Below are 25599 nucleotides of genomic sequence, written 5' to 3'. Positions count from 1 at the left end.
TTAAAAATAAATTCCTTAAGTAAAACAGAGATTGATTGAGTTGATAATGATAAAAAGGTAGAGCTTTGATATCCACCACTAATTATATTCAACTAATAAAACAATATGCCAATGCTTTGATTATGTTATGCATATCTAATGTTTGTCAACCTAAGGGCATGGGTGTATACTCTTTAAGCTATAGATTTCCCTAAGTAACGAGTTAGGTATGGGTGTATACTCTAACTCTTCTCTTTCCTAAAGGATTTAGCATGGTATATACTAAGTTGTTCTTTAGAAAAGCATATGTTCTATGGAAATCGACAAACACACGAGGCCTAGGGCATGGGTGTATACTCCCGGTTCCCCATGTTGATTAACCCAAGAATAGCGGTGTGGATTCTTTTGTCATTTATGTTAAACCCAGGACTCGGTCATCCAAATTGATTTAACTAACTAGTTCATGCCATATGCACATGTTGATCAGGCATACACATATGAGGAATTCATGCAAGCAGGTATTAATCAAGTTAAATAGCACAACAAGATCATCACAAAGGCGCCAATATTGAAATATTAATTAAACATAACTAGGGCTTCAATCTAGCCCTACTAGATAAATTAGGTACACGTAGAGTTGATGTTAAACATCTTCATAAAAGAAAAGAATAAACCCGAGACTTGAACTTGAGAGCTCCTATTCTTCTCTTTTTCCAAGCTTGTCTATTCTAAAGGCTTAGGAGTCTATTTATAGGCTTTAAAAGTCCTTGGAAAAGTAGTAAACCCTAGGGATTTCGTAGGGTTTCAATCCTATTACAATTGGGAGTTAGAAAACCCTAATATGTAAATAGGAACATCTTAGCCGCCACCCTGGGGTGTCTCCTACGCACGGGTGCGATCGATCGCAACTCGAGTGCGCTCGATCCTTCTTCTGGCATGCGCTCAATCACTCCTGGCCTGCTTTGTGCTATGTCCTCTCGGGTACTGCGCTCGATCGCAGGTATCCTGCGATTGATCGCAGTGTCAGGGAGTTCCAATTTTTCCCATCTTCTCTCTTTGAGCCCAAATCACCTAGTTTTACTTCATTTTCTTTCAAAAACCTGTAAAAACTTCAAAAACACAAAAAGAAATTAAAATGGCCTAATTAACTAAAAACAAAAGGATTAAAACATGCAAGTTAAGGGCTGAAAATATGAATATTTTAACACTTATCACATAGCAGGCAAATACGAGATCATTCCCACGATGATTGGTAAATTATGTTTGGAAATAATTTTCAATTTAATTAAACATATAAAATTCAATTGTCACGATTGAATTTAATATAAAGAAATAAAATAAAAGATAAACTAAAACTAAAAATGGATTAGGGTTTTGATATTCACCACTAATCAGACTAATTAAGATAACAATATGCCAATACGCCAATCATACCGGTATATTTAATGTTTGCCAACCTAAGGGTATGGGTGTCTACTCCTTAAACTATTAATTTCCCTAAGCAACGAATTAGGCATGGGTGTCTACTCTAATTCTTTTATTTTTTAAAGGATTTAGCATAGGTGTCTACTCGAATTCTTTTCTTTCTTGCATGGATGTCTACTAAGTTGTTATTTAAGAAAACATAAATCTGTGAAAATCGACAAACATATGAGGAGGCCTAGGGCATGGGTGTCTACTCCCGGTTCCCCATGTTGATTAACCCAAGAACCTGGAGTGGATTTCTTTTGTTACTCTTATTAAACTCAGGACTCGATCATCCAAATTGATTTAATTAACTAGTTCATATCACATGCATATGTGGGCCAGACAAACACATATGAGGAATACAAGATAACATGTATTAATCAAGTTAAATACACCAAAATATAATTGTAGCAAAGGCGCCAATTTTGAAATCATAAATAGACATGATTAGGCCTTCAATCGAGCCCTAATTAAAATATAAACTACATAATGAAAATAAATGGTGGAAGAGAGAAAAACCCAAACTCCTCTTGATCTATCCTTCAGTTCTTTTCCAAAACTTGTGCCTCTTTCTCCACACTTCTTCCTATAAGCAAAGATGTCTATTTATAGGCTTTAAAAGTCCTTGTTACACTAATAAACCTAGAAATTCGTAGAGTTTTAGTCCTATTACAAGTGGGACTTGAAAAACCCTAATATGGAAAGAACAACAGTCTGGCTGCCTCTTGATGTGTCACCTGCATATGAGTGCGATCGATCGCAACCCGTGTGTCTCGATTGCACGTATGCGATCAAGACTCTTCTGTTGTGTGCACGATCGCACATGGCCACTGATAAGCATCGAATGTTGCACATTCAAGCCCCTTAATTTGCATATGTTAATTCCTTAGCGTTGTTATTTGTTTGATTTTGTTTTGTTTTTATTGTTTTCAGGTTATAAAGAAAGATGCAATTAATTCCACTGATTTTGGGCTTAAAAGCACACTTTGAGAAGACCTAGAAGATATGATTAAGCTTAGCCAATCATAACAGAGGACCTATGTGTTGTGGTTAAGTTTAATCAAATAAAGAAAATCATTAATTCGGAATTTCTCAAATTGGAGTCAAAATCGGATTGGATTCAAATTTGGATTCTGCATATGTCTCAGTATTTTGGACATAACTTTCAGCTCAAATATCCGATTGAGGTGATTCAAGCGGAATTTGAAATCTAACTCAAATTTATACAAATTATTTTGAAATAGTATTTTCCTAATTCGGAGCACCGCAAGGCCAAAATAGCCCCGCAATATAAGAACGCAATTCTGGGCGAATCCTATTCCGATTTGGACTTAGGTTTTCTTTATCCTAATTGGACTTGGACTTAAATCTCCGAAATTTCTAGGATTACTAGGGCTTCTAGGACTCTCCTAAGCCCTATAAATAGGCCTCTAAGCATTGAGAAAAAGACACACCGCTTCCTAGAGCTAGAAATCAGAAATTTGTCTTTGGAGCTTAGAAGATCATGAGCGACTAAACTCCTTCATGGGGTGTTGATGTAACACTATCCAAGCACAATGGTTTGATTGTATTTAATTTCTAGATTCTCAATTTATGCATGTTGATTGTATAACTATGAGAATTGCTACCTTTTGATTCTGTTCTTAATTATTAAATGGAATTGTTCTTAAATTCCAAAAAATCAATATTTGTGAAATTCTTCTCGTCTTAGAAAGTATTTTACTTTTGTTGATCTCAAATTATTCTTGTTTTCTGTGATTATGAGACTGATGGTTATACAATGGGTTTAATTGACATATGATCAATAGGATTTGATAGGCCATGCCTAGGGAAGACGGATTGTACTACACCATAGTTTAGCGTAATTTAGGTAGACAATCAATGCCAACTGATGATGGGTTATACTTATTCACTGATTGTATGTATCCTGTTAAAGAATTTGATAATTTATACTTAGGGAAGACGGGTCGTACCGCTTCTTAGTGGTTAGGTGGACGATCCGTCCCAACCGAAGATAGATTATGCTTATTCTTTAATAAGGTAGTTTCTTGTTTATTTATAACATGCATAGAATGAATTTCTGGAATTAATTATGATTAGCTATTGTTGTGCGGATAGAGGCAAAGTCAATATCCTATACGCTCTCTTATTTTAAATCTCTTTTATTTTCATGCACTTTAGTTTTAAAGAAAATCAAATCAATTATCCTTTTAATTAAGTTAATTTTAATCTTTCGAATTTTGATAATAAAACCCCTGCAGTCCTTGAGGTTCGACACCTTCAATATAGCCCTATCCTACAGGATTCATCCTATTGCAAGTGGTAATTTTATAATTGATATTTTTTGTCACAAAACTACCACATCAGCCACACTCGCTTTTCTTCTCTGGTAGGGTGCTCGATCGCAGGTTCCCTGTGCTCGATTGCACTGTCAGGGGCTCCAACTTTTTCCAATTCCTCTCTTTGAGCCCAAATCTTCCAGATTTACTTCATTTTCTTCCAAAAGCCTACAAAAGCATGGAAAACACATAAAAGAACTAAAATAGCATACTTTAACAACACTTAAGGAATTAACACATACAAGTTTAAGGGCTAAAATATGAATATTTTGGCACTTAACACGTGCACATGTTTGTGCGGCTGGGGGAAGCTGCATGCTCGAGTGCGATTGAGCGCAATAATTGTGCGATCGAGTGCAATGTCTGACCTAGCAAGGAGTTTTAATTCTAATCCAACTTGTAAACCTAGTTTTAGGTCTATAAATAGAAAACTCTTTAGATTAGCTTAGGGGGGCTGTGAATTTCAAAATTTTAGAGGAGAAAGAAGAGAGTTTTATGGTTTCCAAGCTTTTGGATCTCAACTTTGTGATTCCATATTTGTAAGTACTCAATTTTCCATTATGAATTCAATTAATCTTGTTTTGTCTTTCAATAACATGAGAGGCTAAACCTTCAACTAAGGTTGAAGATAAAGCCTGACTTATGATTAGTAACTTTATTTCATGTATGTAATGTTTCCCAATTTAATGGTTTAATTGCCCTATTGTTTTACTTCTAATCAATTGGATTGAATAATTTTTTGATATCTTTTGTGATTCAAGTATACACTTGATGATTTAAGATTATTCAATACAATTGATTGCCTGGTTTTCTTTGTTAAAAAATTGGATTTCCCCTGTGATTTATTCTCTAGATACAATTGATGTTTTGATAAAAATCGGATATTTTCATGTGATTTACGGATACAGTTAATGATTTGATTGAATATTGGATTTCTTTTGTGATTTGGGTTACGAATGGATACATGGGATATTTCGATTAATTATTTGAAGCAATAGTAAAACAAACCTAAGATTTATATGTGAGAACTTTGGAAAATATTATAGATCATGAAATTATGTTGCTATGAATTTGTGAGTGTGGATTTCGAAACCCTAGTGCTTAGTCCTTAAATTACAATCACTTTAAATTATTTAGGCTTTTGATGCTTCATTCAAACAAAAATCTCTAAAAAATTTGGAACTAGATTAGGGTTCAATTAATTTAGATTTAAAATTGCTTTCAAGAATACAATTCTTTATGGCATCGACCTCGCACTTGCAATCTATTGACTACAATTGATTCGTGCACTTGCGAGTTAATTAAAAATGACATAAGAGTTTTTGGCGCCTTTACTATGGAATTATTCAATTTTTGAAACCAATTTATTTCTAAATTAGTTTTAATTCTTCTACTAGTTATAATTAAGATTTTATTTTTCTGAAATTTTTATTCCAATTTCTAAAAAAAAAAAAAAAAAAAAAAAGAGTAGATTTTTTTTTTTTTAGTTTCTGTTTTGCAGTTCCGGATCACATCTACTCCTGTTAGTGCGATTGAGCGCAGACCTGCTACGATCGAGTGCACTCACGGCCCAGACAACAAGCTCAAGCGCACTTGCGCTCGTTAACTGCCGCATCTTCACTCAAGTACGATCGAGCGCGCATCAACGCGATCGAGCGCACTCACAGTAAAAGGCAGCAACTGCAGTAGTTCCATAGATTTTAGCTAATTTTTTTTTGTCCTTTTTTGTGAGTTTTTAGTTTCTGTTTGCATTAATTTCTGCTTGCAATTGTGTTTAGTTAATTTAGTATAATTTAATTTAGTTCAATTCAGTTCAGCATTTAGTTTGTTTGTTCCTATTTGCATGTTCGGTCGTAGATCTTTAAATCTAGAGTTAAGTACTTTTGATCCCAAGATTGAAAGAATGGCGAGAGAGAATCTAAGACAGCCACCAAACTCACCCACCAATTCTCAAAGTTCCGAGTCTGATTTGGAAAAGTCTGTTAAGATGGGAGAACGAAATCTACCCAGACCCCTTAGAGAGCTGTTTGCACCAACTACTACCAACACACCGTCATGTATAGTGCTGCTAGCTACTAATGCCACTCGCTTTGAGTTGAACCCGAGTGTGATCAGTCACCTTCCTGCATTTAGAGGATTAGAGAACGAGGATCCATATGTTCATGTGAGGTCCTTCTTGGAAGTGTGCGAATTTGTTAATACGCAAAATGCCCTGGCAAAATCGGTGCGTCTTCGGTTATTTCCTCTTTCCCTACATGATAGGGTGAAATCCTGGCTACTCAACAACAAACCTGGATCTATCACCTCTTGGGAAATGCTGCAGAGCAAGTTTTACCACAAATTCTTCCCAATTTCCAAAATCAATGATCTTCGTCTACAGATCACCAATTCAGACAGAAAGAGGGGGAGAGATTTATCGATAGCTAGGAGTAGTTTAAAGAGCTTACTATAAAGTGCTCACCCCACGGGTTTGAGAATGAGACGATTGTTCAATATTTCTACGGGGGATTGACGCCAAGTGAGCGAAACTCGCTTGAGACTATGAATGGTAGAGAATTCTTTAAGTCTTACTGGGGATGAGGCCTATAAAACTTTGGATGAAATGTCCGAACGTGCACAACAATGGGATTTTCAAAATAGTTGGGATAGACAACCTTACGCTCTCAAGATAGGAGCCATTTATGAGGTGAAGAACAATGCTGACATAAGGGAGGAATTCAAGGTTCTCAGGCATCAGTTTGATATTATGGTCTTAAAGAAACTAGTGAATGCAGCAGATATTTACCAAGCTGATGTATGCGGGTTATGTACTAGTCCAATGCACTTCACTCAAAACTGCCCAACTCTATCAACAGAGTACCCGATTGAGCAAGTCAATGCCTTCAATGAATATAGAAAACCCATGAGTGGACCGTTTTCTAAGACTTACAATCTAGGGTCGTGGAATCACCCAAATTTCTCTTGGAAGCAGAATCAGCCACTTAACCAGGGAGGTAACTCCACTCAAGCAAATCAATTCCGGCCATCTCATCAAGCTCAACCGCCTGCATATCAAACCATCACTCAAGTGCCACAGCCTACACCACAAACGTCATTAGAAGACATGATGAAAGCATTCGTGCAATCAACTGACAAGAATATCCAAAAGCTAAAGAATTCCAGTGTGAACTTGTCCCAAATAGTGCAAGAGCTAAAGAATACCACGATGGAACTAAAAACCTCCACCATGGTCAATAGTAGAGACACATAAGAGCTAAAAGGTTTCACCACTCAAGCTATGGCTAAGATGGAAGGGCAAATTGGTTAGATAGCCAGTCAAGTGGGGGAAAGAGAAAGAGGGAAGTTCCCAAGTCAACCTGTGCCCAACCCAAAAGGGAAGTTCGTTATTGGAAATTCCTCCAATTCTACTCATGGACAAGAGCATGTGCAAGCCATCACCACTTTGAGTTCAGGCAAACAAGTGGATAATCAAGTGGTCATGCCTGAAGAGGCCACTGAGACTGCAAACGAGAAGGAAAGCCAAGACAAGCCTGCAGGAGATGCTGGATCAGACACTGCCATTTGGATTGTTGAGGATCCCTCCAGAAAGTATATTCCCAAAGCTCTGTATCCAAAAAGACTGATGGCGCCAAAGAAAAGCTCAAAGTTCGATGACATTTTGGAAGTGTCCAAGCAAGTGCAGTTCAACATTCCATTCCTATATACCATCCAGCAAGTGCCTTCTTATGCTAAATTTCTAAAGGATTTAGTCACCATCAAGAGGAAGATGAATGTCCCCAAGAAAGCTTTCCTAACTGAGCAAGTCAGCTCTATTTTGCAATACAAGATGCCTATCAAGTATAAGGACCTTGGATGTCCCACCATTGCTTGCAAGATTGGTGACAACAGAGTTGAAACAACGTTACTAGATTTGAGGGCTAGTGTAAATCTCTTGCCATATTCAGTATATGTTCAGCTGGGATTGAGAGAGCTAAAATCCACCTCAATTACACTTCAGTTGGCTGACAGATCTGTGAAGGTTCAGAGGGGAATCATTGAAGATGTTCTGATCAAAGTTGATAAGTTCTACAACACTGTGGACTTCATCATCTTAGATATTGAACCGGTGGTAAATGTGGAGATTCAAGTTCCAATCATATTAGGGCATCCCTTTTTAGCCACGTCTAATGCCCTTATGGATGGCTATCAATAAGGGTAACTGGGATGCTGCAAGTGATTTCATTAGCAGACAAGAACATGTAAAGACTGCAAGAATTACAGACTGTGGATCTACTCTTCTTCACTTGGTTGTCTTTGTAGGAAATAGGAAAATTGTGGAGAAGTTAGTGGAGTTATTGTTGGCTGCCGACAAGGTTTTTCCCTACTTAAGATAAGATTTTGATTAAACAAAATGGAGCAAGTCCTACAAAGATTTATCTAGATGGTTCTCCATCCATCTAGAAGGTTCTCTACGAAGATTTATCTAGATGGTTCTCAATCCATTTAGAAGGTTCTCTACAAAGATTTATCTAGATAGTTATACATCCATCTAGAAGGTTCTTTACAAAGATTTATCTAGATGGTTCTCCATCCATCTAGAAGGTTCTCTACAAAGATTTATCTAGAGAGTTCTCCATCCATCTAGAAGGTTCTCAATTTGTCTTCATCATCGAGATGGTTATAACTTGGAGGCCTTGTTCATTCATCTAGATGGTTCTAACTTTGGCTATAAATAGCCAAGGGGCCTTATACCTCAAATGATGATCGATGATGATCAACAACAAGACATGAGAAGAGAAGCCAGGAGAGGAGAGCTTCAGTCATACTCCAGAAAGAGAGTTAAGAAAAGAGTGTTTTAATACACCATTGAGAGTGTATATTAGTTTCAACAAAAATTGTTTCTGTCTGTATTATTTTACTCTTGCATTAACTCAAGTTTTGTATAACTTGAGTAAACACCACTGTAACAAGTTATTTATAGTGGATTGATCGAAGTTAGTCCCGTGGATGTAAGCCCACTGCCGAACCACGTAAATACTGTGTGTTGATCTCTTACATTTATCATTCCATTATTATTTTGTGGAGTTTGCACAATCATTGATTCAAGGGTGTGTCCATCCCTAAGAAGTGGTATCAAAGCCAGATCATCAGTAATACGGTACTATTTAGAGACGTTTTTTATTTGAAGATTGTTGTGCAATTTTAATGGAAGGTACAAGCAGCAAAATGATAAGCCTAAATGGTAGCAATTGGCTGCTTTGAAAAGGAAAGATGTTGGACATTCTTTATTATAAAGATATGTATGCTCCAATTGAAGGTGACACAGCCAAGCTAAAGGAGACTTCAAATGCAGAGTGGAAGAAATTAAATTTACAAGTAGTTGGTTTCATTCGGCAATGGGTGGATGACAAAGTCTACCATCATATTTCTGATGAAACCAATGCTTGTGAATTATGGAAGAAGCTGTCAACAAGATATGAGCGAAAGATAGCCGTAAACAAAGCCTTCTTGATTCGACAACTTGTTAACTTGAAGTTTAAGGAGGGTGTTTCAGTTTCTGACCATCTGAATGATTTTTAGAGTATCGTAAATTAACTGACCACTTTGAAGATGTCTCTTGATGAGGAGCTACAAGCTTTGATGCTCTTGAGCTCTCTACTAGATAGCTGGAAAACCTTTGTGGTGTCCTTGAGTAACTCTACTCCTGATCGCAAGATGACCATGGAGCAAGTCACAAGCAGCATGTTCAATGAAGAAACCAGAAGACAGATTGCTGGGACAGACAGTGCACAAGCTCTTGTCACAAAGAACAAGGGCAGAAGCAAAAACAGAGGTTTCAAGAGTCGTGATAAATCCAAAGGAAGGTCAAAGTCAAGAGGGAGGTCCATTGAAAGAAGAAAATGTTATCATTGCAGCAAGGAGGGTCATATGAAGAGAAATTGATATGCTTGGAAGCGAGAACAATACCAAGCTGACTACAACCAAAGAAAAGATGATGAAAAGAATACAACTGCTACTTGCTCGGGGCAAGATGTGGTAGTTCTATCTTTTGGTGCTGGGGATTGTTTGCATGTTGAGGGTAATGATGAGGAGTGGGTTGTAGACACCGATGCCTCTTACCATGCTACTCCTAACAAGGAGATCTTCACATCATACAAAGCAGGTGACTTTGGCATGGTAAGAATGGGTAACACTAGGAACTCGAAGATAGTTGGGGTTGGTAACATTCGTGTTCAAACCAATGTCGGGTGTACATTGGATTTGAAGGATGTTCGACATATTCCCGACCTACGTCTCAATCTCATATCTAGGAATATTCTTGATAAGGAAAGGTATGAAAGTTACTTTGGCAAAGGAATTTGGAAGCTCACCAAGGATCTTTGGTGGTGGCTAAAGGCAAGTCTTGTTGTTCATTATACAAGACTCATATGAAGGTGTGTCGTGATGAGTTGTTCACTGTGGAAGATAGCTCATCTCCAAATTTATGGCACAAAAGGTTGGGTCACATGAGTGAGAAAGGGTTGCAGATTTTGGCAAAGAAGTCGCTCATTCCTATTGACAAAGGTAAAGCTCTTAATCCATGTGAACATTGTTTATTCGGGAAGCAGCATAGAGTTTCTTTTGCAACATCTTCACAAAAGAAATCTACTGCTCTGGAGAGGGTCTACTCAAATTGTGGACCTATCGAAGTTCCAACCTTGGGTGGCAATAGATATTTTGTCACATTCATTGATGATGCATTAAGGAAAGTGTGGGTCTATCTATTAAAGATAAAAGATCAAGTCTTTGATATCTTTCAACAATTCCATGCCATGGTTGAAAGAGAGACTGGAAAGCAGTTGAAGTGTCTCTATACTGACAACGGAGGAGAATATACTGTGAAGAAATTCAGAAGCTTTTGCTCAGAGCATGGAATAAGGCATGAAAAGACTATGCCAGGCACCCCATAACACAATGGTATTGCGGAGAGGATGAACCGCACCATTGTAGAAAGAGTTAGATGCATGCTCAAAATGGCTGGATTACACAAGTCATTTTGGGGAGAGGCCACTCTGACGGCCTGCCATTTAATCAACCGTTCACCTTCAGTTCCTTTGAGTTTTGACATACCGGAGAGAGCATGGAGTGGAAGAGATGTCTCATATTCTCATCTGAAGGTATATGGGTGCAAGGCTTTTGCACATGTTCCAGAGGAGAACGGGTTGAAGCTTGATGACAAGGCGCTTCCCTGTATTTTTCTGGGTTATGGAAATGCAGAATTTGGATTCAGGCTATGAGATCCAATCAAGAGGAAGATTGTCAGAAGTCGAGATGTGGTTTTCTATGAAGACTAATTCTATGGTGATGTAGATAAGCCTGAGAAGTCTAAAGCTGCGATTGAAGATATAGTTGATTTATCTTCCTGTCCTTCTTAGCATACACCAGACGAGGAAGTTCTGCATGATGCTACACCAAAATTGACTCCCAGTGATGAGCCAGAGTTGCTTGATAATGATGAAGATACTGAGCAGGGAGAGTATCCTCATGATCAAGAAGATTAAAGATCTCAGGTTAGAAGATCTACTAGAGAGCATAGACCGTCATCCAAATATCCTACTTCAGAATATATTTTGCTTACTGGAGAGGGGGAGCCAGAGAGTTTTCAAGAAGTACAATCTCATAAGGATAAAATATGTTGGGTAAAACCCATGCAAGAAGAGATGAATTCTCTACAGAAAACTGATACCTATGAGTTGGTAGAACTTCCTAAAGGTAGAAAAGCACTAAAGAACAAGTGGGTGTTCAAGCTAAAAAGGGATAGCAGTGGAAAGCTAGCAAAGCACAAAGCACAATTAGTAGTTAAAGGTTTTGCACAAAAGAAAGGCATTGACTTTGATGAGATCTTCTCTCTAGTTGTGAAGATGAGTTCTATCAGAGCCATTCTTGGTCTGACAGCTAGCTTGGATCTTGAGCTTGAACAATTGGATGTAAAGATTGCATTCCTTCAAGGTGATTTGAAGTAAGAGATTTACATGGCGCAGCCCAAAGGTTTTGAAGTAAAAGGAAAGGAGCACTTGGTGAAGGTAACTTCATTATTCCTTTTGCTATACGTTGATGATATGTTGATAGTAGGGCAAGATGCAAAAATGATTAGCAACTTGAAAAAGGAGCTGTTAAAGTCCTTTGACATGAAAGGACTTAGGGCCAGCTCAACAGATTTTGGGTATGCAAATTATACGTGACAGAAAAGCCAACACTACAAAAAATAGGATGATTACTGACGTGGCAAATAGTAACCAAAATTTGCCACGTCAGTAATTATTGACGTGTCAAAAGTGGCACGTCAACAATTTTTTTTTTTTGACGTGTCAAAAATGGCACGTCAACATTTATTGACGTGTCACATTCAACCCTGACGTGTCAAATTTGACACGTCAAGAAATTTAAATACAATTTAAATTTTAAAATTGTATATATATATATATATATATATATATATATATATATATACAAAAATTTAAAATTGTATTTAAATTTCGCACGTGCTGGTTTCTACATATATATATATTGTCCATTTCTGACGTGCTGAAATTAACATGTCAGTTTTTTTTTTTCCAGGTTTATTTATATTATATATATAAATAATATATTATACATTTTTGACGTGTTAATTTCGCACGTCAGAAATTACTGATGTGTTAAAACTAACACGTCAAAAATTTCTGACGTGCTAAAACTAACACGTCAGAAAAAAAAAATAAAAAAATAGCGGGACATTCAACTTAATTTTTCCTCTTCTTTCTCTCTTTTATTATTTATTCTTTCCCCATATCTACTTTTCTTATTTAATTCTAAATCTTCTTTCTCTCTCTGAATCTCCCTCTTCTCTCTCAATCTCTCTGCACGGCTGCTAGAAGAAAAGCAGATCAAGAAGAAAAAAAACAAAAGGAGAAGAGAAGATCGAAGAAGAGAAGCAGAAGAAAAAAAAAAAGAAAAAAGAGAATATCGAAGAAGAGAAGCAAAAAAAAAAAAAAAAAAAAAAGAAGGAGAAGAGAAGAGGATCGAAGAAGAGAGATTTTTGATTTGAAGAAGCTCTGATTTTATTTATTTTGATTTGATTTGAGAGATTTTTTATTTTTGATTTGAAGAGAAGATGATCAAAGAAGGATAAGGTTTATTTTTTGATTTGGGTTTTTGATTTTTTGGGTTGGGTTTTTGAAAATGAAGGAAAGAAGAGATAAAAGAGAGTGAAAATGGAGGAAAGAAGCGAGAGAGAGAGAGAGAGAGAGAGAGAGTGAAAATGGAGGAAGGAAGAGATCAGGGAGAGAGCTGGGGGGAGAAGAACGTACTGTTCCAGAATTAAAAAATAAAAAAATTTTAATTGAAAAAAAAAATCCAGAAAAAATTATTAAAAAAAAAGAAAATTCTTTTTTTAAATTTTTTATGGATTTTTTTTTTGAATTAAAAATATTTAATGATGTGTCAAAATTTGACACGTCAGAAATTTTTTTGACATATCAGAAATTTTTTTCTAACGTGTCAATTTTAACACGTCAGAATTTTCTGACGTGTTAATCTAACATGTCAGAAAATTCTGACATGTTAAATCCAACACGTCAGGAATTTTCCATTCCTGACACCCGTATTTTTCACGCCTGAAATACGTCAAAAATGCCCTGTCAGGAGGATTTCCTGATATGTTAGACCATCTAACACGTCAGGAAACTTGTGTCAGCAAAAAATTGAATTTTTGTAGTGCAAGAATGTGTGGGTGTCACAAGAGAAGTATGTTGAACGGGTGCTTGAAAGATTCAACATGAAAAATGCTAAACCAGTTAGCACGCCACTTGCTAATCACTTTAAGCTTAGTAGAAACTCATGTCCATATACAGAGGAAGAGAAGAAAGCAATGGAGGTCCTCAGCTGTTGGGAGTCTTATGTATGCCATGGTGTGCACATGACCAGACATTGTACATGCTGTAGGTACTGAAAATATTTGGGTATGTCATCGCCTAAAAGAGTGTTTTAATACACTACTGAGAGTGTATATTAGTTTCAACAGATGTTGTTTCTTTCTGTATTATTTTACTCCTGTATTAACTCAAGTTCTGCATAACTTCAGTAAACATCACTGTAACAAATTGTTTATAGTGGATTGATTGGAGTTAGTCCCGTGGATGTAGGCCCACTACCGAACCACGTAAATACTATATGTTGATCTTTTGTATTTATCATTTCATTATTATTCTGTAGAGTTTGCACAATCATTGATTCAAGGGTGTGTCCATCCCTAACAGTTATTGTCGGAGAAGGATTTAGCAATACAAGACGTTGAAGGTTTCACAGCTCTAGCCTGGGCTGCCGTTCAACAAAATAATACTGGGATGTAAGATTGTATGCTTACAAAGAACACTAACTTACTTAACATCCGAGACAATTCCAATCGTATTACACTTATAGCGGCTCTAGAGTATGGAAATATAAAAGTGGCTCGCTATCTCTATTCTGCCTCTCTGAGATATGATCAAAGATTAATAAGCGACATATGCTTCCACGGTTCTTACCCAGTTCATACTTCTCAATGATTTTGGTAATTAAGGATCCTAATTATTCATTCTTCTTTTGTCCGATCGATGCTTTGAAATTGTATTGAATAATTTTCCTTTCGTTAATTAATTATGTCTCTAACCTACAACACAATAGATCTTGCTCTGCGCTTCCTCCAGCATTGCCCACGTGCTGCTGTTGTTCCATACAAGTATGACAGTTCCCCTTTGGCCGCATTGGCTTCCAAGTCTTCTGCATTCCTGAGTGGGACCCAGCTCAACACTTTCGGAAAATTTATTTACGACCGTAAGTATCATTGCTGCTTCTTATTAATTATTTGTTGTGTTCGCACAATCCAAATTTGTCTTTTAGTATATAATGTTCTAAGTTAGCTAGATATCTTTAAGAATTGAGTTTTCCTTTTAATTGCTTGAGGGATAACATCGTTTTGTTATATTTCTAGAACTTTTTTAGGTTTCTTAAATAAAAAATTTATGACTTTATGAATATGAGAGAATTGACCATCTTCTGTTTTTTCCAATCCAGGAATTTTTAGAGTTTTATATGATTCTTTTTTCTTTTTTTTTTTTTTTTTTTTTTTTTTTGGCTGTGATCGAGCTCCTCGATCTTTTAAAAATTTGCAACATTGATTTTAAACATGAGGTATATATATTGTCTTGCTACTTGCTTGCTTAATTTACTCACCTCAGAACTCCGTTCGTTTCGACTTACAATACCTCCAAAACAGATCCATTCCTTAGAAAATTATTTTCAAAATGCATCATAATTAATTTTAACAATAAAATATTTTAAGTCCACCTTAACCTTAAAATTAAAATTTCTTAATTTATGTAATGCATGTTAGGGTTTTACAGGCAAGGAAGCCTAGCTAGCATTGATTTGCAACTTCCCTCACACTCTTTCAGTTCATCCAGCTTTTCGTATTAGTTCATGTCTGAATGCACATGTTAGCAAGCTTTAATTTAGAGAGTAATTCTAGAATATTCTATTTTGTCACTTTTTTGTCAAGTGGTTTTTAAAATCATCATTTGATCAAAATCCAATAATGATCAATCACAAGCTTAATAGTAATTTTAAGAGGTACATCATTCGTAGAGTGACACAAGAGCGACACAATAGTGACTTGTAGCATTACTCAACTTTCAAAGATAATTAAGGGCACACTCCAAATGACATCCCTATAGTTGCTAAGGCGTTGGACAGTCACGACCTAACCCAATTGCTGGTCCAATGGACCGACCTACTCCGGATGACACCATGTGGTAAGACGCCCACTTGCTACACGAATTGTTCCCCAATTTTCAAACTGGAGGACAAGGTTGATTTCAAGGGTTCAAGAGTGCCAAGGCATGATCCTAGAAACCACTAATTACAAGCATGGACATGGAACAACAGGATCCTAGTTGTCGCCATCCATAAGCAAGAGTTTAGCTAATATCCCTAAAATAAACAATTGTAACCTCCGGACATCCCCTAGCTATAAATATAGTAGCCAACCATGGGGAGGGCATGCCAATCCAATCAAATGATCAATTTCAAGTTTTGTTAATAAATTTCAATTTTCGTTGTTCTACCAATTTCCTGTTTGATTTTATATGTTTTTCTATTTATTAATAATTTTGTGGAACAAACAAAATTTATATGATTGATCTTAACTTAGTCAATGAAATTTATATTATTTTGTTGGGTACATTGCACATTTATATATATGTTTTCTTTGTGGTTTAAAGTATGACAAATAGATATAGTATTCATTGGACTTTTTTGTTGAAAGGTATACCCATTCCGTCAGCACAGTTCACCAATGAAATTCAGATAGAAATCCAAAGCCCAAGCGAACGCCAAAGTGATCAAGTAGGCATTATCGGCCGATTAGGTATGTCATCGCCTAAACTCCCTCTCTTAAGGATTTATATGCACCACCGAAAATATTTGGGTGCCTTTGTCTTCGTGTGTACATGACGCATGAGCACACTTTATAATAGACAAGTATATATATATATCACATTCAATCATTCAAAGTTTCCAATAGCATACTTCATTAACAAATACTTCAATTTTCAATTCGTGGTAATAATTTATTAATTTACTTATGCGAGTGGGTTTCATTACCCATTTTTTCAGAAACATTCGAAACTCCTTCAGCTCTATGGTATTAGTTCACTCGATTAATTTCATATATTAATGATAAATATTATTAATCTTTCTTATATCCTTCTTCAATTGTTTTTTTTTTTTTCTTCTCATCAATCTATTATTCTTCTTTTGATCTAGTTGAGTGAATGATGCAATGATTATTGACTTAGGAATCAAGACAACTTTAGTTGAACTAAAGAAGCTCCATCAATAAGCCCTTCAACTTCTACCTGAAATGTGCAGTCAAGTAAAGCAAATGAATGGTGATTATGTTAATGGAGTCATCTTACAAGCCATCAAGGGAGTGAATTTTGAGTTTATTGATAAGATACTTAAAGTAGATCACCATCTTCTGTATACCACTGATACAATGGGAAGGAACATATTGTTTTACGCTGTCCTATATCGTCATGATGAGATTTTTCACTGTATCTTGCGAAAAATAAGGAAACTTGATGCGAGAAATTTAATTATAAATGCTCGGGATAAATCAAGTAGCACTATCTTGCACATGGCAGCGATGTTAGAATCATCCACTAAATTAAGTGATTGCCTTAAGGGTGAAGTTTTGAAGATACACTTATAAGTTTGTGATCAATGTTTCAAGGTATTTTAAATCAAATGAAATTTTACTAGCCTATAAAATAAGGAAACTTTTCCCTTTTCAAATGTCTCCCTTTTCACGGATCAAACTTGTTGTAAAAATCCATGGTTCATAGTTGTAAGAATCTGAAATCCATTTCTTTAAGGTCTTTATGCTACCTGGAAATAAGAGATTTAATGGATAGCAAGAGATGCCACAAAAGGAAGCATGGATTCATTTGTCTATATATTGCTTCAATTTCTAATTTCTATGGTTTTTTTCAATAAATATAGGAGGTGGAGAGCATTTGCCTTCCTTGGATTAAGGAAATTCAAAATGATACAAATATGACAGCCAAAGAACTTTTTATCCATAACCACAAGGACATGATGAAGGAAGGATCGGAGAGACATGGATGAAAGGCACGGCAACTGCTTCTACAGTGGTAGGAACTCTCATTATTACCATTATGTTCACTCCGGTTGGTAACAATCAAAATACAGGATATCCAATGTTCTTACATGAAAAGTTATTTATGCTCTTCATCATATGTGATGCATTATCGCTCTTCTATTCCTCAAATTCAGTATTGATCTTTCTACAAATCCTTGCATTGGGTCACAGAGAAGAAGATTTTTTACAAGTGGTTCCTACGAAGATGATAATGGGATGTTACACTCTTTTCATCTCTATTGCAACTATGATAATCGCCTTTTGTGCTGCTCTTTTCATTATGCTACCCCCAAAATTAGGGAGACTCATTCTTGTCATTATCTTGGCTCTTGGTCCTATCTACCATTTCGCTTCTATGCTGTTAGTCCTTATAAGAGCTCTAGTTCACAAATACTTCTTCTTGTCCGATGGTGATCTATTCACCTGTTGGCCTCGCTATGAGTTTGTAATGAACAATTGGTGATCATTGATCAGCTTATGATGTATTAAGCATATTGGTCTGATTGTCGGGTGGTTTAGACATTTTATGATGAAATAAAATAAATTGATTTATCATATATCCTTCGTAGATTTTCTTTTTCTTTATATTGCCAACCCATGGAAAGACTTTTGCCTCCAACAATTAACATTGAAGACATCAAAATTTTAAAGAAAATAGAAGAAATTGGTATATCTAAATTTTTGCATGTTTAATCTGTTTGTTTTTCTTATTAGGGCGCCATACTAAAAAAAATTCTAAGGCACATCATTTAAAAGCCTTTAACGTTAATTCTAATGGCAAACTTAACGTTGAGTAAGAGCATGTTTGGAATTGCATTTTAAAAATAAAATTTTTAAGTAAAAAAAAGCTTTTGGGCAAAAGTTTTATTTTTAAGCTTTTACCAAAAGTACTTTTTGGCCATTTTTAGGCTTTTTGAACCCTTAAAAGCGCTTTTAATTATTTTACCAAACGAGTACTTTTTTTCTTCAAATGGACTTTTTGAGTGTTAAAAACACTTTTAGACTCATTAAAACGAAATCTTAAATAGGCCCTAAATCACCTTGATGTAAATGTACGAATTTTGTTGTTTATGTCATGCTTTGTTTGTTCAATGTTTTTTAATAAGTTTTTAACTTCTTTTCATTTGTCCAGGAGTTGGTATCTCATAATTTGCCAGCTTTTTGTTTGTCGTTCTTTTGTCCACTAAGTAGAATTGTTTACAAAAAGTGAAGAAATACTTGGTGTTTACACAAATCCATTTCTCTAAGGTATTTGTCCAGAAGTCTTCTGATTGGTTACAGTCCCTCCTTCTCAACGCGTCTGCACACACAATTAATTACTAGGCTTCGGACTTGAACATTCCTGTGAGCCATCTGTTTAATAATTGTAATTTAATATAAATGTGTAAAAAGATTAATAGAATCTGTATTGAATTGGACAAAAGCATGCTCAGCTCAATACTATTCGCAAGTGAGGACATTTTATAAAGGCCCAACAAATATAAGGCCCTATGTACCAAACTTGCCAAAACAAAAGAAAAAAAAAAAAAAAAAAAAAAAAAGGGCTTAGGAAAAATGAAATGAGAGGAGAGGATCCGGCTTAATCTTTTTACATGAAATGAGAGGAGAGGAAAACGGTATCGTTTTCCACTCTCACAAACTAGCTTTAAAATATAAATAATATAAAATTCATTAAAACATAAAAATCGTAAAACAATAATAATTAAAAAACTAAAAAAAAAAAAGGAGGGAGAACCAGACAGAATTCAGAGAGAGAAGGAGGCGGAGAGAGAGAGAACCGAGAGGCAGAGAGAGAGGAAGAGGTGGCGCCGTGGGTAGTGTTGAGCGGCTGTGATCAGCCCCGTTCCGGCAGGAAATGGCCGGATTTGTAGATGTGCTCCGGTGAACTATTGTCGGAAGCCGGTGGCCTCTAAACTCCAAACTCCATTTCAATTGGTATAAATTCTGGGTCCTATTTCATATGGGTATTGAATTTGGAGGTTTCTTTCTATTGATTTTCTGGATTTAGCTTGAGTTTGTGCATATTTTGTTTGGTTGCTGAGAAAATGTCGGGGAATGGAAAGAAAGTGTGTTTTGGAAAGATTGAGAGTTTTTTTGGGCTCCTGCTCTTGTTTTATTTCTGGGTAATTCTCAGTGTTAAGGAAGAATGAATTAGTGCTCAATTTTGGGTAATTCTCTGTGTTTTCCTCCAGTTTTCCACCAACCAAACGAAAAAACAGAGCATAACCAAAACCCAAACAATAAGAAAAAAAAACCAGAATACCAACATACCCAAAAGAGAAGAGAATAAGCCTGGTGCAAATCTTGGTTACCCACATGATCCTGGACCTCCACCTAGGCATGGGGCTCTGCCTGTCCTTCCAGCCTTGTAGAGCCACCTTCGTCGCCAGAAACCCCACCACTAAGGACACCCCGAAGAGCACGAGGTGAGGAGAGATCACGGTTCGCCATAGCTGGGGGATTGTGGAGGGACGAAAGTTCACTCTTCGGTAGAAATGGGAGCTAAAATGATTGGTGGGATTTGCCTTTCGGACCATCCCAAGGCCTTTGGGAGTGGTCGACCACCCCTCTGGGTTTTATATTTTCTTTTTTCATTTTAGTTTTTCTTTTAAATTTTTTAATATTTTTAGTTTTTTAATGATTGACTTTTTTATAATTTATAATTTATAATGACTTATTTATTATTTTTTCAAAGAAAACCACTTTTTAGTGCCCAAAACGTTGTTGTTTTGGGCAACCGCATGCATGCATTAGTTTTCACTACCGCATGCAAGCCGGATCTAGGGCTAGGTAAAAATTCGCCCAACCCGCAGAACCGACCCGTCCCGCCCCGCCCCACCCCGGCCCGTACGGGTTTAGTGTTTATTTTCGCAGGTTTAGGTTGAGAATATCCAACCCGTGCAGGGTAGGGCGGGTTTCGTGCGGGTTTAGTGTTTATTTTCGCAGGTTCAAGTTGGGAATATCCAACCCAGGAGGGGCAGAGCGGGTTTCGGGTTTACTAATATTTCCTATGTGGGTACCCGCCCTAACCCGCTCCTACCTGCACTTAAGGTCGTAAAACACAAAAAGAAAACCCTAGACTTAAGAGACCCATTTGATTTCGGCCTTTCTACCCCTTTCACCCAGCACTCAAGTTCTCAACACAGCTACACCGCACGGATCGCACCTCTTGATCTCCCATTGGACCCATCTCACTCTCGAGTCTCGCCTCTCGATCTCTCATCTCACTTACGACTCTCATCTCTCTCACTATCGCCTCTCACAATCAACTCTCACTGTTGGACTTCTTTCTCGGGGGAGGTAGTCCGACCCCAGCGAGGTCGGAGTTCAAAGGATACGTGATGGAGAACGTAGACGTGGTAGTGGCTGGGCAGGAGGAAAAGAAGAAAATGAAGGAGAAACAGTTTCTCTTCGATCTGAATCAGCCTACGCCGCTTTTCTGAGCCACCGGAGACGTTGTTCCCGGTGAGTTCTTCCCCCGGAGAAGATATTGCTCTTGTATTTTTGTTCAAGTTTTGGCATTTTTTCTTCTTTTTTAAGTTCCTCTTTTAGCATCGCAGTAAACCCAACCCGACCCGCAAACCCGCACCGCAAATACCCGACAAGCAGATCTTGGTCATTTGGCTCGGGTGGCGGGTTGGAAAATCCCAAACCCGCAAGGTGCGGGGCGGGCGGGAAAAAAACCGATAGCCGACACGACCCGACCCGTGCCCAGCCCTAGCGGGATCCGAGAGGAGACCACTTGGCAATTGACTTGCTTCGAGAGCTTGGGAAAAAAAAAAAAAAATGACATGACATATTCAAGAGTAGAGAAATGTTAGGGAACCAAATAAATGAACCCTGAAAAATTTTCAAATTGACGTGGTAGACCGTGAGTGGCAGACAAAGGAGAGAGAATTGCATTTTTTTAAATTTAAAAATCATTGCCACGTCAATTTGGAAATTTTTCTGGGTTTATTTGTTTGGCTCTTTAACACTTCTCTTAAGAGTATGCTAGCTAATTTGGTACGCTAAATGACTATTTCACTGATATCATGAAATGTCTTTTATATCTCTGTAAAAATTATAAAAATAAATAATTTAAACAATTTTTTTTTTTAAAAAAAAAATCATCCTAACCTTGAGAAATTAGAAATAAAAAATGATTATGGTGTGACAGCTCTAGCCCAAGCTGTTCTTCAAATTACTCGGATGGTAGATTGCATGCTTTGAAATATTGAATAATTTTCCTTTTGTTAGTTAATGTTGTCTCTACAATACAACACAATAGATGTTGCTCTTCAGTTGCTCCAACTTTACCCAAGTATGCTGCTTTTGTTCCAAACAAGTAGGATGCCTCCCCATTGGGCGCATTGGCTTCCAAGTCTTCTGCATTGGAAAAAGTGGACCTACGCCTGTAATTACTTATTTACTTATCTCTCTCATTTTTTTTCTTTAAACAAAAATTTGAGGATTTCATTGATTAAAGATCACGAACATAAAGCTCTTACAGAGTAGAGCAAAAAGCTCTTACAACACAAAGTATAAAGTTCTGCAAAAATCATAACCACATGTTATGAGGTTACAAAGTCATAAAGACAAACAAAAATTCTTACAATCAGAGGCTATTTATGACTTCCATTAACCCATGCATCTACAAATACAGTTATCTTATTTTCTTCTTTTATGTATTTATGAAGATCAAAAGTTTGCTTTAAAATGCATTTGGATAGAGTGTTTAAAATTGTGTCATACCTAAAATAAAAAAGAAAATGAAACAAAAATAAAAAATCACTTTGTAAAATAACCAACAACGGCAGTGATCTTTACCAAGATCCAGAAGACAATCTTTCGGAAACAAACTCAAATACAGGATAAGATTTGTTGATAGTATTAATCATACAAGATATTGTCTTCAAAAATATATAGTTCAACTTCAATCTATTGTAACAAATACTCTTTAAAATACAACAATCTCTCTCTCTCTCTCCCTCTCTCTCTCTACCTTAAACTGGCGAATTACGGTGGTAGCCTTCGGTGTATTCTGGAGGTGGCTTCATGGATTCCAGCAGTGGCATTTGGCAGGAAAGGTGGGGTGGGTTATGGGTGGGTCAGAAGGAAATGAGAAGAGTGATGATATGATGTTTTAGTCTCTAGTGTATTTTGGTGTTTTTAAGTGAAGCCTCAAATTTTTATTTGAGGATGTAAAAGTAGAGTTTTAAAGATGGACCGGATTGAAGGTTTTCTCATTTTTCTTCTTACATTTCCGCTTAAGGAGAAGGAAGGGGAAGAGAAAGATTCTAACTATTGACCCCCCTCCCCCCCTTTTCTTCATGAGGAGTAGTAGTCTAGAGTCGATTGAGTTACCTATTGGGAAAAAAAACAAACACTTAACTTAGATAACTCACCATCTAACAACCCGTCACCTACTAAATCCTAGAAATACTTCCATGAGATACTAGATTGAGATTAGCTAGAAACCATAAATATTAAATTGAAAGATTTAAAGTATTAATGTGCATCATAATGGTATGAGAAGTGTTAGAGAACCAAAGAGAATTGTCAAGAATTTTTTCCAAACTAATGTGGCAGAATTTTAAAATGAAAATTCAAGGGGTGCCTGAATTCTACCACATCAGTTTAGAAAAAATTCTGGATAATTTTCTTTCGCTCTCTAGCACGTCTCTAATGGTATTCACCCCCAATAAAAAATAAAAATAAAAAAGTTAAGAAGTTACCGCTTCTTTCATTTAATTTATGTTAAACTTCGAAATATTCAAACTTGAAAGTTAAAATGTATAAACAGATAATTTTGTTATAAATGAGGAGGCGATATATATATATGCTGATTAAATGGATCAACCAAAGACGAATGTTAATCAGGTTAATTATCTGCCGAACCCAAATGTGATCTGAAAAACACGAATAAATTTAATAAGATTTTCAATGTGTATATAACTTCAAGTTTGATTCGTGTCTTATAAGCTACAACAAATTGCTGTTTCCACATCATTTTTATGTAAACACTTTATGGGACCTCAAATGGTGTAGGACCCAACAACAGAACCAAAACAACTTAAAACGGTGCAGAAATAATTATAAATAGTAGGAATTGAGTCAAACGAGTAACTTGGATCTCAAGTGGCCGCCCAACATGGTTATAGAAGCCAAATGGGTACAAATTAAGGCAAACCTATTTGAGCTTACTTGAAACCAGCAACAACCACTTAAAAGAGGCTGAAGCTGAAAAATGCTTTGTCATAATCTGAACAAGCAATGTAGAAGTGAGAGGATCCACCACTAAAGCGCACTACAAAAAAAGCAGGGAGACAGTAACCCATAAAACAAATAAGCAACAAAATACAAAGAAAGCTCAATGAAAATGCGTTAGCGCATGAGATCCACGAGCCAGCGCGTGGTGGTCAAAGGAAGAAAGTGGAGGTAGCAGCAGATAGCTAGGAGGCCAAGGAACCCAGTAGCTAGGTGCGTTAGGGAGTTGGAGGAAAAAATGGTGACAGATGCAAATGTTGAGGCTACTCAGTTAACAATGTCAGCCAAGGGTGTCTGAATGAGATCACAAGCTCGTTTGAACGAGTTGTTAAAGAAAGGGTCATAGAAGCCTCCGTTCTCTAGCCCATCCGAACGGGGTTGCAAATAAAGCATCCCAGTGAGTCATAGAAGTCTCCATTTGCAGCTTGTCCAAATGAGGTTGCAAACAGAGCCTTCTAAGGGAGTCACAATAGCACCTGTTCGTTAGCCCGTCTGAACGAGCCTCCAAACGAGGAATAAAACTTATGTTTTCTTTAATTTTATCTTTCGAGTGCTCGAATGAGAGGATGTTCCATTCGAACAACCAACACAGTTTTGTTAAACCGACTTATTTCCTTTTACTACTAAGCTTAGGAGTTCGAGGCCTATAAATACATGTTTTAAAGACCCCAGAACCCAGCTTTGTTATAATTTATTAGTTTTCAATAAGAAAGATTAGAGTTTGAGTCTCTTCTATCTTTTGTCATCAATTCCTAAATAGATTCTTATGTTTTGGGAAGAACTCCTTAAATCTTTGATAAACTCAAGGTTTTAAAAAAGAATTGATTCTTTTTTGATGTTTATCTTTGTGACTCAGGACATCACGCTTCATTAGATTGCCTTTGGGTGACGTTGTAGAATTAGAGTTTAAAGACGTGTTTGTGTTATAAAGTTTAGCTTAGATCATTTATAACAATGATATGTATAGTATAATTTTAGTTAATGTAATAATTCTTAGTAGATGTTCTGGTTGTAATGATTAATGTTGATAGAATGATAGAAAATCATATGTTTTTATTGTTCAGTATTTTCTTTCAAGTAGTACAGGTCCATTGGTATTATTCTTAGTGAGAATTAGACAGAGAGGCTTACTGAGGAGTTAATTTTTCAGGGTGTTACATGAAATATGCGAGCATCCATGCTTATCAATTTATTATTGAAGTCGCGGTGTTAGAGTAGTTGCCTATAAATGGTATGGGTATCTGATCATTTGTTTTTTCTTTTTTAAAGGGATCAGTCTTAATAAAATAATTGGACATTTGTTTCTCGAGGATATGATGGTTAAGATTCGATAAGGAAAAATGATGTAAAGGAAATGGACGGTTAATATTCAATAAGGGAAAATGAAATGGTTGGTGACCAAAATTTAGTCGCATAATGGTGTTTTGAAGAGTAATAGGATATATCATCTTTTTATTTTTCTTTTTTCTTTTAAAGTTAATGTGACATAATTCTCAACTATGAGGAATCATGTTACCTCAACTTTGAGAGTGATAGAGGATAAATATACGATGTATAAAATTACTCTATCTATTTCGAAATCTAATTATTAGCACTTTTTTAGAGTATTAGGCAACTCAGTTGGGAGTTGCTTGCATGCGCGTGTTACGTGTACAAATTGTAAATGAATGTATTAAACTGAACTTTTTCAGTTTGTAAGTTTGTTATTGTACAGTTGCAGTTTAGTTTGAGATTAGTTGAAGTTAGTTGTTAGCTAAGTTGTTAGTGTAGAATTTGGCTCATATATATTGGCTTGGACGCACATGTTTGTTAAATGGAATTTGTGTTAAGAATTTTGGTGAAATATAAGTCAAGGTGGAGATTTGT

General features: G+C 36.4%; 1 protein-coding gene across 1 annotated transcript in view; it reads left to right on the top strand.

Annotated features, from left to right (window-relative positions):
• Positions 1-25599, top strand: part of LOC132168108 (uncharacterized) — a 106176-nt gene that overhangs the window by 25649 nt on the left and 54928 nt on the right. The window lies entirely within an intron of this gene.

This window comes from Corylus avellana, chromosome 2, assembly GCF_965113065.1.
Source record: "Corylus avellana chromosome 2, dhCorAvel1.hap1.2, whole genome shotgun sequence".
NCBI classification, from domain to species: Eukaryota; Viridiplantae; Streptophyta; class Magnoliopsida; order Fagales; family Betulaceae; genus Corylus; species Corylus avellana.
This window is presented reverse-complemented; position numbering and strand designations above follow the sequence as displayed.